This window comes from Typopeltis vanoorti, chromosome 14 (assembly GCF_054136105.1).
Source record: "Typopeltis vanoorti isolate ZY-2024b chromosome 14, IOZ_Tvanoo_1.0, whole genome shotgun sequence".
Taxonomy (NCBI): Eukaryota; Metazoa; Arthropoda; class Arachnida; order Uropygi; family Thelyphonidae; genus Typopeltis; species Typopeltis vanoorti.
Genome location: NC_143562.1, coordinates 88,786,942 through 88,802,350, shown reverse-complemented (window position 1 = coordinate 88,802,350; position 15,409 = coordinate 88,786,942). Strand labels below are relative to the sequence as shown.

General features: G+C 35.3%; 1 protein-coding gene across 1 annotated transcript in view; it reads right to left on the bottom strand.

Annotated features, from left to right (window-relative positions):
* Positions 1-11,176, bottom strand: part of LOC150099744 (sodium/potassium/calcium exchanger Nckx30C-like) — a 144,090-nt gene extending 132,914 nt beyond the window's left edge. Inside the window, exon 1 of the mRNA XM_090404381.1 lies at positions 10,896-11,176. The gene's annotated coding sequence lies outside the window, so the exon portion shown is untranslated. The remainder of the gene's footprint in view (positions 1-10,895) is intronic.
* Positions 11,177-15,409: the final 4,233 nt, after the last annotated feature.

Sequence of the window (15,409 nt, the reverse complement as noted above, 5' to 3'; positions counted from 1 at the left end):
TACGATTCCCAGCAGAATTCTCTTCATTGTGTTCTCAGATCATTCATATCACGATGAAACTACTTGCAATCAGGAAAAGGAACTAAGTTGTGTTCGCTACATTTGCATGTGAATAATAATAATAAAAAAACGGTTTAGACTGCAGATGAAATCCCATGATAATAACCTGACAACCATATCGATGTTTACCAATGCAAATAACAAATGAAACGAGGATAAATACAGCACAGGCTATTCACACACGATGGGAATATTTTTACTAAATATAAACTGCAGTAAGAAACAATTCCTAAATGAGATTTAGACCTTTTAAACTAACCTAATGAAGTTATCAATTCTGACTTTTTTTCTTCTTATATAAAAAAGCACTTAAGATGTGAACTGGCCAAAAATCTTTTGGATTTTTATATAAAAGAACCGAAACAATTTTACCTTTTACAATAATGAAAACAGCATTTCAATTTGCAACTGTATATTTTATTAAATTCATTTTCAATTGATAGGTTCTGATATTCATCTCTTAGCTCGCTTACTATAATATGGATGTACTTCAGCCTAGTGGGTAGAATGAAAAATATTATTAAATAAAAAGTAGAGACGAGAATGAGCATTTTTCCAACCAAGATAATAAATCGTACCTTTTAACTGTTTTAAGTATTTTTAAAACTTGTTTGCAACCTAATGTTTAAGTGTGTCTACCGGCTTGTTAGGTTGAATGGATTACATATCTCCCCCAGGCGATTTGTAAGTATAATTTTGTCTATAAAGCAGGATTCTTATACTTGGCCCATCCATTCACATATTACTGTACAATAGATTTAAAGTGGATAAGATCGTAGTAAGTAATTTCGTTTGTTTCGCCTTCTCCAATGAAGGCATAGAATTATTAGAATTAAAATCTTGGCTTTAGTGATACGCGTTCGACGATTCATCAGAAACTTAAGATTTTGAGAACAATACAAACAATGAGAAATTTAGTTCGAGAAACATCAAACTGACAAAACAATTATCACTCCCAATCAGTGTTGCCAATTCAACTCTTTTGGAGCAAGATCTAGCTCTTTGTTTTTCTTCCCTAGCTCCAAATCTAGCCCCTTCAGAACTAGTTTCAGCTCTTTTTGATTGTTTTTATAACTTATTGTTAAAGAAATTGTTTTAAACGTTTTCCAGATGTTGGCATTTGATAAGGAATTGTATTGTACGTTTGGTGCGAGCATCGTACACGTTTCAAATACATGATGACGCCAGTCAGTCACGTGCCCCGACAGTCTGCCATTTTGTCGTCTTAAAGTTGATAGCACCGCTACAAGTTAGTCTTTACACAGTGTTCTGGTTGGTAGTTACGATAGCGAGTGGGAAGTTTTTTTTTTAAAGACCGATCGTAATTCGTTGCAGTAAAGAGTTGTATACCCCTCTTCAAAAATGAAGAAAGAGAAAAATAAAGCCTTCAAGCAAAAATTTAGGGGAGAGTGGTTGCAAATGGAATGTTTAGTAAATGGTTGTGTGACGTTCCTGGTGATGCTACAAAAGGCCACTAAGTTATGCAGATGTGATATAGCTGCTAAATATTGTCAGCTTGTAAAGCATAGCGAAACTAAGAAACATCTTGCTGCAGTTCCATATAAGGTTGTTCCTATTACAAATATGCTTGTGAAAAAAAGTCTGATGAGACCGCGAACTTTGAAGGTGGGTTAGCATTATTTCTTTGTTGTCACTCATCATTCAACAGTTGCGATCATCTAGTAGATCTTTGCAAAAATATCATCCCAGACAGTCAAATTATGCCAAAGGTAAAAATGCACCGAACTAAGTGCTCTGCAATTGTAAAGAATATTCAAAGTGAGCATTTTGAAGAAGATCTGTGGATATTGGAGATGAAAATTTCAGCTTGTTAATAGACGAATCGAATGATATCACAGTGAATAAGATTTTAGGAATGGCCATCATTTATTATAGCAAGAAATTCAATACAATTATGCATACATTTCTGAGCATGGTGGTTCCAGAAAAGTGTGACGCTAATGGTTGCACTGAAAAAAGAGCTCTTGAACTAGAAACTGGACATTAAAAATCTCATTTCAATTGGCACAGACAACGCCAGTGTTATGGTTGGTGTCAATAATGGCATTTATGAACAACTGAAGGCATATATTCCCTCCTTAATTTTAATTAGGTGTGTATGCCATTCATTACAACTGGCAATGTCTCACACTTGTGCAGAATCGCTCCGAAGAAAATTCTAATTTTCTTGGGAGGAATTCTGCACAAGTTGCTGAAACGTACAAGTAGTTTTCACATTCTTCTTCAAGACAAGCAGCATACAAAGAGCTGTATCAAACTATCAACGAAAATGATGCACCTCTGAAAATTGTTAGCAATTGTGCAACAAGGTGGCTCTCCATTGAACCTGCAGTAGACAGAATTCTCAGCCAGTGGTTGGAATTAAAACTCACTTCGAAGTCGTGAGTGTGACTGAGAAATGTTACAAAGCTCAAATTTTGTAGATGTACAAAGATGAAAGGAATCTGTTGTACCTCTCATTTTTGCATCCTGTTCTAGTTCAAGTTCAGGAAGTTAACAAAATTTTCGAATCTAACAGTGCGGATAAGATGAGATTATTTGAAGACCTTTCTCGTTTGATTTGCTCTATTGCTAATATGTTAGTGCTACCCACAGTCGACCCTCTAGAGTCAGATTGACGACTATTTGGATTCCAATCCAAATCTTGGTTACAGGTTTGGAAGAAAAATTTCAGAGTTGATGATACAAAAGAAAATAATGCAAAATGATGAGCGAAAATCTTAGAAGTAGAGCACAACAGTTTCTTCTTGGTCTCCTTAAACAGCTTAAGCAAAGGTTGCCTGAAAACTTGAATATTTTAAGAATGATGTCTTCTTTTTCTGTTGACAATACCCTAAAACATTTCAGTCATATAAACGAAACTGCTGCTCCAATCTTATAAATAATGCTGAAAACAGAAAACGATGTTGCTGCTGCTGAATACCAGTAGAATACTATCCACTTAAATAAATGGACAAATATAAAAAATACCGAGCTATTCTGGACTGAAGTACGAGAATATGAAAATGCATCTGGAATGAATCCATTTAAAGAAATTGCTCAGTGTGCAATAAATTTATTAATATTGCCAAATTCTAATGCGGAAAATGAACGAATTTTTAGTTCCATGAAGGTAGTTAAAACTAAATTAAGAAACAAGATTGAATTGTCAATGCTGACAGCTATTTTGTCAATCAAGTATAGCCTCAGGCGTAACAAGTGCTGTACAGACTATCACTTACCAGCATCTACACTGAGTAATACTAGAACGATGGCCATGTATAATAAAGCTGAAAATGTAAGTGAAAAATGTGGGTGAATTAAGCGTAGAAGACCACATTGGAAGATGTATTTATATACAAGTATCACTTCAACTTGAATAAAGTAAGTAACTTAAAAGTATCAGCTACTAATTTTAAAAATAAAAATTTGAAGCTAAAATTTTAACTCCTTTTTAGCTTTTTAAGATTTAGCTGTTTTTAGTCATTTTCATCATTTGGCAACACTACTCCCAACATAAGAGACCGCAAGGCATAAAGTAAACATCGTGTGTAGGCCGAGGGATCAAGGGCAAAGTAATCTGTTATAAGTGCACCATCCCAAATATGAGAACAGTATTTCAAGGTTCAGCAGATTTGTACACAATAAGCAACTGGACAGAAGAGAAATAACATCTTAAGGGAAAAAGGACCCCCAAGTTTTCTAGAAACCAAAGATGCTCTAATCCATCGGTTCCAACCGGTGATACGTGCTGGGCCGTTCAGGGGTGCACGAAAAATAATCAGTAATGGCGGAAAAACAAGTAAACAAAATGCAAAACGTTAGTTATGGAACAATAAATGTCGGTATTTAAAAACAGCTATTTTAAAAAAAGGGGTACAATTTATAGAAATGGGTTTAAAAGGAGTACACAAGTGGAAGAAGGTTGGGAACCACTGCTTCTAATTATACCATATGTTAAATCATTGGATATTGTCCATTTCCACAAGATAGGAATTGGAAAAATTCTCACACATTTGTATCATCGTATACACTGCTGTTCCCTTGTTATTGTCCGAATTGCTTAATTAAATTTTATTTTGATGTCATTCCCACTCATGAAATGTTAATGGCTTCCAGCGGATATGCTCAAGATTAAACTGAGAACAAGCAATATGAAAAAAATAATTGAAATAAAAACAATCGTGGAGTGTTTATATTACCTGGAATTCTGATAAGTGTTTCAAATATTCATACAAACCACACATTTTTATATTAGTAAAATAAATTTGTAAGTCTCTTAGGGATTGTATAAACGATAAATTGCTAATTGGCAAGATTAAATTAGAAGTAACCCCCCCCTCTCTTCCCAGTGCATGCTATTATTCAAACGTGACCAAAACCAGATCTGCAGAATCTAGATTATATGGATAGCTGGTCAGAGGTTCGTTTTTTCTGGAAGGATCGAAAATTTTATAAGGCGTTTAGCAATAACATTTTGCTATCATGACACCACCCATCAATCCAACTGAATTTAGATTTTCTTTGTATCAAGTTAACGGGGAGTTATTTCTTGATTTTCTAAATGTTTGGCAGAATTCGTCGAACTTTTCTGGCTGAAACGAAATCGAAATTGTTTGACAAATTTGCCGAGGATCCAAATATCGAATTTCAAAAGCATTATCCCATTGAGCTTGAACTAAGGAACAAAAAATGCATGTATGTTTGCAAAATGCAACTATTAAAAGACAACACTGCTGACACATTAGGGGCATGGCAGTGCGATCATCAATGACATTAACGCCAACAAAGATGGCATTTAGAAATGTTCATGACTCTTATGTAACAAGGTTCGAATGAAGTAGGTCTTCCTGAGTCTGTACAGAATGACTGTCCATTACGCGCAGAACTAAAGTACATACATATGCACAGATTTTATTAATAATTCATACAAGGTACGCAATTTCAACTATATTTCGTTCTAAATACTGTATATAGTTGCTACCTTGCAGTAACTTTGTTTTTCTTTACTGGAGTGCTACTGCATGTGCAAGTTTATGATTTTTCCAATATCGATCTTGTCAACATATCAGTCCTAAAGAGTCGAGAAAATTACCAACTTCTCGAGTATATTAACCATAATAATCGACGTAGAAAGGAGGGGAAAAAAGCAGTTATGTAAATATACAGTTGATCAATAAAAATTACAAATGGTTCTTTGGTGTCCAAAGCTATACAGTATTTAAAAGTAGAATGAAATAAACTAAAATATTGAAATTATTTCAGTAATGAATATTTTATTCAAATTTCTTAGAGATAATGTCCTAGATTATTTTAGTCCTCTTTCAATGATGCTTCCCTTTGTTCTCTCACCCGGATCGCTTGCACATTCAACACAAGCAATGGAAATGGCTTTTTTTTGTCGTAAGATCAAATATACCAAAAATAAAATAAATGGGTGAAGATACGACAGGTATTTATAAAACTTTCCCGAAGGAAACGAGATCTCAATCTACACCATTCGGAAAAAGTATAAGGCGGTTTATGGTAAGGGCGTTAGACTAAAATCTCAGATCATATGTACTGTACTAGTAATGCAGGTTTTCTGTGTTCTCGTTTTATGTCATGAATACGAAAAATTCTCCCCAGCCTCAGCAACCCACTTGAATATTACCTTTGTCGACAAAACATGGAATGAAAAGTATTTAAAATGAAGAAATATTGCAAAAATTTAATATATTCATTTCTCACGTAAATAGCATCATCTTAACCCTTCCCCCCAATGTCTGTCTTGAGGAAAAAATCCCGGTTTTCAAAAGAGGAAACCCTACCATCTCCGTATAAGACTAGCAACATCCACCTTCAGTTGAACATCCCCCATAATTAAATGGGATTCAGACTGGGGACTTTTCAACAAAGATCATCAACACTGAAACAAGAAAGCTTGCGATAGATCTATTCACCCGCCTGCTGGAATGTTCAAGCGTGTTAATGACGTGCATTTCATGCCCTATATCCAATCACTTGTTTTCGTCGTTCAGTTATGTTTATCCCAATTGGAAAATAACGAATCTTTACAATGAAAATGTGAATCAAAAGAAAATCGGATTACTTTAATCTAATGGTTAAACACGTTTTGTTTAGTTTCGTTATGTAATACAAAATTACACTCAAAAGCCATAATGCATGAGACAATCTCTTAAGAACTGAGAAGCACTCAATTTTTCTTTAGAAACTGAGAAACACTCTCCGAGAATTTTTGGAGCAACCTGTTCTGAGATACTGAATGGATATCTAACTTCTGAAATTCATATTACATGTTGGACAAACCTTAGATAACTGTAAACTAGAATGAATCCCAAAATTGGAGGATAGTGTCCAAAGTTACAAAACCTGTTTCTCCCAATGTTACATTTTTTAACATATTACAGAATTTTTAATTTTACAAAGTGAATTAATCTTTAGAAAAATTTTCGTTGGTGACGCTATTTGCGCTGTGATATTCTACAGGACGTTTTTCTTGCTTAAATATCAGAGGAATCTTAAGTAATTTCTATGGCCCAGAATGTCACATCAAGTGACATTTATCGACCTTGCGTAGGGAGGAAAATATTTATTACACCATGCGATAATTTCAGACATGAGCGGACTGATGTGAAGGACCTTCATTCTGTACATTATAATAAGGTAATGCAAAGCCCTATGTACACTTCCGTCAACCTAATATCCGCATCGCTATCACCATGCCGATGAATGGTTTGGGCACACCTTAACACAAAAAGAAAGATGCACCCAGCAAAATGTGGAAACTTCTCCTACGCTTGACTCAAACAGAATACAACACGAATATAACACTGAGATGTGTGACACACACACACACATCTGTAGCAGGATAAGACTATCAAAGCATCACTTCAGATGCATGCTGAACGTGTAGTGAACAAACATCTCACAACGTGCACTATTCTCTGGAGTTTTTGGTAAATTAAATTTCGTTCCATTCAAGGAGCGCGTAACTGGTTGCTGTACCACATGACTGAATAAACGGAATAATGATCGAAGTGTTAATTCAGTTCAACATTACTGCGATTAATTGGCAATGCTTTCATAAGCCTTGTTATTCAGGCTCGCGGTCAGCTTTGTCATCATCCCAGCCAACCACTTCTCGGGAGTATCTAGTTGCATTTTTGAGGAAGATGATTCAAAACACGTGTTGATATTTTCTGCTCGCAAGTGCATTGGCATTCACATCCTAATAAACTCTCCTGCTACTTCATTTTGTTTAAGATATGCGAGGTCTGTCATTCAGAGAATTCCTCGCATTTCATCATTAATCATCATTTGTGAAGTGCATCCTTCTTCCACATGATTTGATCGCAAGTTTATACGCTTTCTTGCCCATGATCCATATAGATATAGGAGGAATGGACTTCGAGTAAGAAGTTCATTCCTCCCCTCACTCTCTTGCATGATACTAAACATTCACTGAAGAAAGGTTCTGGTGATTGCTTTCGTCAGTCTTCATACTAACGGCAGTGAGGTAAGGATATTTGTTTTATTCAGTTGCATTCTGTTTTTAAGAGAAGATACTCACTTTTAACTGGATCTACGGCAGGAATTGAGCCAGTCTTCCCAACCAATGGATGCAATCGTTATTCCGACAGCATGAATTACCGTCAGCTTCTTCGATGATCTAAATGAATTACGGCACTGTTCTGCAAAGGCTTTGAAATCAGGTTTAAGGAAAACAAAACTTAGATTTAGGTAAAGCTGAGCATATTTTTTTTTATTTGATCTCAAAATCAACAGAACCCTTTCTGACTCCTTAATATCTACCAAAAGTAAGAAAGGACTAATATCATGAATGTATCTATTGGAATTCTTAATTTCTAATCAATATGTTTACTAACTTCACCATTCTACAGGATTCTTCATAAGTGACAATTTCGGGATCCTTGGATGCAATTTCACAAGATTGTATCCAATAAAGGATACAATCCTTTATACAATGTTGCTGTTGTTACAATTTTGTAACAACAGCAACAAGATTGTATCCAAATAAAGGATACAATCCTTTATACAATGTTGCTGTTGTTACAATTTTGTAACAACAGCAACAAGATTGTATCCAATAAAGGAAGTCATTTTTATCGGATCAGGAAATGACTCCCCCTATCTCCGCCGCTATATTTGATGAACATTTCGGACTCTGCAAGAGTGTCTGTGTAGCCTTATGGAAATGGCGCTTCCTTCCATAGCGCTAGGTACTGAAAAAAAAAAAAAAAAAAAGATCGTTCCAGGTTCGATTCTAGTAGCTGACCAGGAGCTTCCTCTAGTTTTTCTTCGGCTGATTACCGGCTTATTTGATTGATTCGGGTAAGTAGTATTTTCTTGGAACATGTTTTTCAAAAATCGACCGTCGATACAAATACAAATCGGCGATACAGACCGTCGATACCAACGATACAAATGTTCGTGTTTGTAGAGCCACGAGATGACGATAACTGTCTGTCGTACACTCTCCAAAAAGTCTTGGTTTATTGACAGTAAAGGATGGAGATGCTCTTCATCTGTTATAAAATTATTTGAGAACAAACGAGCTCCGCCGAACACCCCTTGTGGGGAATAAAAAGGCATTAAGGAATTTATTTTATTCGAAGTCTGCAATATTTAATGTGAAAGCATGAGCAGCAGACGTAAATCGCTCGAGACCGAAATATCAACCAAACGTGTACTACTATAGAAGAACAAACCAGATGAGTGGTTTAATACCGCTATGCCTTCTTTAGTTCGATGCTTCTGTTGTAAGAGGTCCATGCTAAGACAAATCTCACAATATAACTTTGAAGGATCAGCATAAGTTTAGATCTCGCTTAGGCTTCATAATAAAAGGAACGCAAAATTTAAGTTATTCAAGCTTTAACCGCAGAAGTAGGTTGAACAACGAGACTCGTTTATGTAGAGACGTTAACGACAGATTGGCACCAATCTCGGCTAAATGTTTACTGTTCGGTTAAAATCACATTTTGGAACCACGTAGCATCGTTTTATATATTAATATTAAAACGAAATTAGACAAACTTCCAAAAGAATGATCCAATTGGTTATTTTAGTGACGCATAAATTAACAATTAAGTGTCATTAATTTAGCGATTCACACTCTAGGCAACTCCTAACTTCACTTCAAATATCTATCGCGATTGCTTATGTTTAAGGGTGTTTGCTTCAACAGAAGAAAATTACTGGGGAAAAAAAAAAATCAAACAACTCCGTCTAAGGCCAGTCAAACTTAGCCTAATCGACAACTCGGCGAAAATTTGTAGATATTATTTTCCCCCTTGTTCCTACCTAAAATTTAAATTTTATTTTAATAGAGAAATTCGTTTAGATATCACTAATAACTTCGCAGCTCTGCTAAGATGTCGAGGTATTTTGATTCCCTTCTTCTGCCTCAAATATTGACGTGTAATGAAAAGTAGGTCACCATTTATTTTTCTCTAAGTGCAGAACAGAAGACCGATATTTCAGCATCACGCAATTTATTGTAGTCCTTGACGAATTGAAAGGACTAGAAATCAAATGCAGTTCGGATATCATCATTAATTCTCTCGTAGAGAATTAATAGCACAAAAACATCTTGAATAATTTCTGAAATACACGAATACAAATTTGATTGTCAATGTCAATTTTCCAACCCTTTTGCTCATGCGCTGTGTTTTCCCCTGGTGTTTTTTTAACTTTTTTTTCAGTATGCTGTACAATAATTAAATTAAACAATTTAAAACGCTAAAAAAAAATCAAAAAACGATGTTCAGGGAACACTCCATCTAATAACACAGAAAAAGTTTCTTCAAGGTCATACAACGGTCATGAAATGGTGGTTTTTTTAATAATCGATTTCGAATTTTAAGAACTCATTCTTTCGTATTGGCTGCGTTTTGAAAGCAAATAATAGTACAACAAAACTGTAACAACAAAGCAACAGCTGCGACTTCCACTGCAATAATAATGTTAATTAAAAATGTCGGTAAGCCTTTTTTGTTTAAAAAAATAAATCCAGAAACGCTATATTTTAAATTTATAATTTTAAAATAATTAAATGTATGTTTTTAAATGGTTTAAAGAATAACAAATATTCGTTTATGAACTATTTAATATAAAATATAGATATTATAGTACGATATAATTGAACTTTTTTTCTTCATTTCTTTGAAATCTGATGTAGCCAGCTATTAAACTAATAGCTGAACTGGTTACTCATCGAGATAATAGGGCTAGCGATTCAAATTTAGTCGGCCAAAGCCGATTAACCTATGGATACAAGAAGTGGTAGAGGTCGCAACACAAAGTTCGTAGCAGAGTAACCTCCACAGGTGCGAAGGAAATTGAATTGGGGGAAGAAGGAAGTTCAGTGAGGGATAAATTATTTCTCTACCGAATTACGGTTTTTTATACATCCATTTATTACTAAAAGAGTGCCGAAGTAACCAATATTTTGAAACCACCATTATCTTTTGTAATAACTACTAGTCAGGCAATTTTTTTGATATAAAACGAAGTATTTAAAAGACGGAAATGAAGTCAAAAATTGCCGTTAAAAATAATTCGGTTTGTCATTGGTTTAACCTTCACGATAGGATGAATTTATTGGCTGGTCATCAAGAAATTATTTAAAAAAACATTCACAATAATAAACACGGATTGGAAACGTCTACAACCATCAACTACCCATTATTTGGAAACTACCACATTTGCCGAACCCAAAATTGACGAGATTCAAGTCATATCAGCCTCACGGAGTACTTCAACGTCACGGCAGTACATTATTACTGTTATTGAAAGAACAAACGACTTACCATTGTAGTAAAGATGAAACAGCTACACCAGACGATAGACAAGTAAGCAGCAGAAGACACAGGATGTCTCCTAAACGACACGAAGCACTTAACACACACCTGCGAGAGAGCGAAGGAATAACGTGCCCGCTTCCTCTGTCAGGAAATGCGGCACTGCACCGTACAGCAAAGTGGCGAAGCTCTCACTGGAAGTCCGCCAATCGATATGTCGAATGGGTGCAACTCATCACGCCACACGTGACAACCGTGGAAACAATGAGAGCACGAGCTTGTGACATCAGAAAGCCCGAATTGAGTAAAATGTGAAGCTTCTTTGACATTTTCGAAATTCTCTTTTACGTCTGATATTCTGGGTTCCACTTTCAGGTAAATCTTTTCGTACATTTTTTTTTTTTTAATTTTAAATTAGTCTAAGATGAGAACGTTCTCTTCTTAAAAAATACCTTGTAACCAATTCTTTCTCTCACTTAAAATCGTTATTTTTTTTTCTCCCTACACTCTTAAAAAAAACATTTACAAAGTCTATTTCGTTCTTTCACGAGATTTTAATTGCATTCGTTTCGCTTTGCTCTAAAACACACACACCATCGCGTTTTCGCTGCGATAAACACAAACTGAAATCCAAACAAAACACGTAGTGACCATGGAACGGCATCTTTGTTTTTAGTTGTATCTAAGGGAGCAGTCCCCGGGAGGTATTATAATTCTTATATTTGTAAATAAGCGCAAAAGAATTCAAATAGAATAATTCCATTACTTAAATTGGAAATAAATATGCTTTGTTAAATACAAATATTTGTAGTTCATTACGCATACATGTACAATGAACCATACATATATGCCAGTATCTGTTTACTCAACATAGAGACAATAAAAGACAAAACTGTCGTTTTCTTTTATCTTTGATAGGTAAGGATATTGAAAACGAAGTAGTCTTAAGAAGTAGATGAATTTCATTGTCCAGCATGAGGCTACTACCTTGCTTTTTGGGTAGTGATAATCTTAAAGAAGGCCTTGTTGGTCAAGCAGATAGTGCATCCGTTCTCCAACTAATACAGGGGTGGCGCAAAAGTAGCGAAAGGGTTGAAAAAAAATCATAACTTTTTGAAATTCAATGTTCTAATTTTTCTTTTCAGAGCTTGTGAAGTACATCTGGAAAATTCAGTATGGAACGTTACACCATTATGCAACGAACCAAGATCGTACAGCTTTATTGTGAACATCATCGTTCAATAATCCAGACCCAACGAGTCTATCGCCGTCATTTTAATGTGCGAAATGCACCCTCTGAATCGATGATCCGACGCTTGATAGGACGTGTTCGGCAGCAAAGTGCAGTGCAAGATCTGCCAAGATCTAAAAGACCACGTTCTGCCCAAAGTGACGTAACTGCAACCGGTGGCCTATATCCGATATGATCAACAACTTTCTGAAACCAGCTCTTGCTGATACTCCAGAAATGTGGTTCCAACAGGATGAAGCCACTGCACACACTGCTCGAGCCACGATAGGGGGTCTTAAGAGAGATTTTTGGCGAACGTCTAATTTCAAGAAATTCTACATTCAATTCATTCGCCAGATTTAACGGCCTCTGACTTTATTCCTTTGGAGACATCTTAAGGAGAGGGTTTATGTGAATAAAGCCAGAACCACAGAGCAGCTCAAGGAGAATATTCCAGCCGAAATACGGGAATTAACGGCAGATACTCTGATACGCGTAATGGAAAATGTTCTCAAAAGAGCCCAACTTTGTGAAGCTGAAAATGGCGGTCACTTACAGGACATAGTCTTCCATACCTAGCTCATAAAATTCTCAATGGATTATATGTTACTATTTTGAAGAGAAATAAATTCCAAACTTATCATTTAAAAAGTTATTATTATTGTAAACTCCTCTACTTTTGCGCCACCCTGTATGATTGGGAATTCGAATCTCAATTTGGCCCTAAATGTCTGTGAATGTTATTAGATGTCAGATGGGAGTCATCTGCCATCTAATAACATGGCAAATGGAAAGACAGTAGAAGTCATCGCGTGGCTTATTGGAGGTCTGAAGTAGCTTAGCAAAAGTTCTCAGTTTGGTCTCTACAAGATGGTTTCTGGATTATGTAATCCATGGTCCACCCAATGATACTCAAGTACGATAAGTTTATAATCCTTCATAGATGTGCTAAAATAAACGGATGTTTCAAAAAATTAGATGGAATTACAATATCATAGCATTAACACAACTTACTTTATTCAGATTAATGCAACTATAAGAACAAAAATTGTTTTACTGTATATAATATAAATGTTTATTTTCCCCCCTGAAACGTTAAGCATTGAAAGCTACAGAAACACTGTAATTGTAGCTTAATAAAATTAATAATAATAGATTCGCTAAGTATGCTTGCATGATCTGGGTAGGTAGGCGGGTGGTTAAAACAAGAGCCATGCTTCCCGAAAGTGGTTTTACTGATTTTTCGTAGCATTTTCTGTTTAGATCTTTAGGTTATGTCTGGTTTGTGATTCATCTCTATCTGTCCCATAACGGACTGTTTTTATCATTCACGTCAAAATCCATCTACGAAGTTAAAGTCAGACAAACGAAATCTGGTTAAGGGCAAGAACATCGTATATCTAAACTCAGTTGCAAGAATGGTTATACTACTTGGAAATTTAATAATATTTTTTATGAAAAGTATCCGACCATTTGAATGTATGTGTGCGACTTCGTTCACTCAGAGCACCCCATTATGTAGACAACTGTAATGAAACTAATTTGACAGAAACGATGGATCGGAAATACGAAAAGTCATGTTAATAATCGTTACGGCAAAATTCGTAATTACTGTTACATCTCGCATGTGCATTATCATCTTAATTTGTCACAATAGAGCTTCCTAATTTCTGCTCTACAATTCACAGTTATTCCCTAAAAAAAGCATTATTTGTATCCCTATATCGTCTAATACCAATCGTTCTGTTCGTGAAATCGCTGCAAATAACAACGGTCCTTATGTTTAATAGTTCAAACTCGATCTATTGAATTTAAAAGAAATATAAACCTCGTGGAAGTTGTGAATGAAAATATCAGATGACTGAGACAGTTGGGGGAATTACAGGTAGTGCAATTGTTATTAAATTGGTATTGTAGATCGGTAACATTGAAGAATATTTTCCAATTCTTTTTCCATAAGATATTCCCATCATTTATGCAGCGAACTTTGATATTTTTATATCAATAAACCCCGATAATGATACAGAAAGGAAAAATGTCCGGTATCAAATGTAAGAATAGCATCGTACTTTGAGAAGAAATGGACTTTGAGAAGGATCGAAATTCTAGCAAGCACTTATGCCACGAACACGACACAAATGGCTTTAAAAATAAATAAATAAAACAGAAATCTCCAAAGCTTAAAATATGATGTTTTGTTTCGTCTGCAAAAAGGTAGTTCCAATAAATCAATTTAGTCATCCATGAATACGATACTTAGTCCAGTGAACTAAAAACCACCAACTGAAGGAAGATTAATTAGTTTGGAAAAATATGGTCATTACGAATGAGAAAAACCTTTTGAACAAAAGCTGATTATAAAAGAGCTTACAAACACTGCTGTTTTGTTGGTCATACATAAAAATGACGAAGTAAAACTTAAAGATTGATCTGTACCCAGAGGAGTCTGGAATTATAGTGACAATGCATTACTTAAAGTTTATATTAAATTGCTGCCTAACAAACAGATAACATCAGCGCACGAAGGATGAAAATAAATCCGATATTAGTGACTTAATCAGAAGGGACGGATGTTAATGCTCGTCAAAAGGAGGATCATAAAAAAAGAAAGAAAAAGAAGATAGCGAGATCGCTGACTTGTCGACATACAGAAAGTCTCAAGGACTTCTGAGTGGCGCATTGGAACAATCAAGTAGCTAGACAAAAAAATGTTAAATTTTCGAAGGGAAAAACGAAAAGATTGAAAAGCGTCGTGTACAGTAATGGAAGGCAACCCTGGGAAATCACAATTCGGATATGGATAGAAGGCATTTATTAACAGAAACGTTGCTTTAGGAAATTACAAAATGTGGAATGGACCGACTAGTTTCGCTAACCGAACCGGCAGTTCAGAGTAAGTACAAATAACGATTACAAAAAAACATTAACATGAAACACTGCTAATAGTGCAAACCGTTATGAAAAAAACGAGGTGCGAGTCATGAATAATCGGGTTTTAACTTTGAGCTTATAGATGTTTAGAGATCGTAGACTTTCAGAAAAGATCCTATTTCTAGTTTAATTCGGAGCGTACATGTTTAACTAATCTGCTAAAATTCTTGATTATACATAGATGCGATTAAATCTCGACGATCTGTGGAAAGGGACCAAACATTTGGACAGTATCTTCTAACTCAACAAGCAAAGGAGTTGCAACACAGTAAATTATTATTATTTTCTTGTCTTTCTTGGGTTTTCAAGCTATCCCTCAACCAAATATCTTGGGCGAATTTTGCAAGAAAAGCATAAATAT